We start from the raw sequence: 1,160 nt of genomic DNA, 5'->3' as shown, positions 1-1,160 counted from the left end.
GCTTTTAGCTATTCCTTTCTCTCCCCCTCCAGTGTCTATTTTATAATATAATGCAAGGAAAACCAAGATTCAAAAGACAGCCAAGCATCTTAATATTATTCCCCCCTTTTCCACATTCCAACAATGGCTCGATCGATCTCTGGATCCCAGAACCCTGTTGTTCCCAGGTTGTGCATGTATCATTATTTACCTCTCTCTCACTTAGCCCATTGAGACCTGTCTAATTGTTCTCCCATCTGCTTTATTCTTCCATTCTCTTCTCCCCACTTGTATATTGGCCCCTCCCTAGCACCCAAACTATCCTGTGTCTAATTCCTGCCCTGTGCTCCACCTTACCCTCCATCCCCTCACCCACCCCCAACATCCCAAAGAACTATAGAATCTTGACCTAAACATATCCTTGGACAAATAACACATGGACTCACACATTGGGATTTGCTTTTTATATGGGAGCAGCCCCCTTTCCCTTCAAAGAATGCCACCTAAGGGGCAGTGAGTATACTGGGACAAATACACACACACAAGCATCAAGAACCGATCTTTCTCTTATAAACTGACATTCTTTTTAACTTTATTAAGAAGCTGTTAAGAAATTTAGCTGAATCTACACATTAATAAGAAATAGCTTTATTTCTGTTTTCCCTCTGATTCTGGCACAGTATATGGGTCAGAAATTAATTTTTCAAAGGCATAAAACAGAATCTTAGGCCCCATCCCAGACCTACTGAAACAGAATCTGCATTTTGACAAGATTTCCCAAACATGGAAACAGTTTGAGAAGCTCTAAAGCAAAAGTTAAGGCTCATTTGTCAGGGATTGGGGAAGATTTGCACCTAGATTATCTATCTGACCTTGGGAACACCTTGCTATAACCTCAGGTAGAGTCCCTGGGTATACAGTCATTCAGCTGCTAACAAAAAGGCCACTGATTCCAGCCCATCCAGAGGTGCCGCCAAAGAAAGGCCTGGTTTTCTATTTCTGAAAAATCAGCCATTGAAAGGATTCCATAATAATTGGGTTCTAACCACAGGTAATGTGCACTGAAATGAAAAACTTAGATTAGGTGTATAGACTGAGGAAGAAAGGAATTGGGGGGGGGGGGTCCCATGTTTAACCCATTTGGGGTAAAAGCATGAAGTTGTTGTTGAGTACCATGGAGT

Source organism: Chrysochloris asiatica, unplaced genomic scaffold, assembly GCF_000296735.1.
Source record: "Chrysochloris asiatica unplaced genomic scaffold, ChrAsi1.0 scaffold00008, whole genome shotgun sequence".
NCBI lineage: Eukaryota > Metazoa > Chordata > Mammalia > Afrosoricida > Chrysochloridae > Chrysochloris > Chrysochloris asiatica.
Note: the sequence above shows the minus strand (reverse complement) of the source record.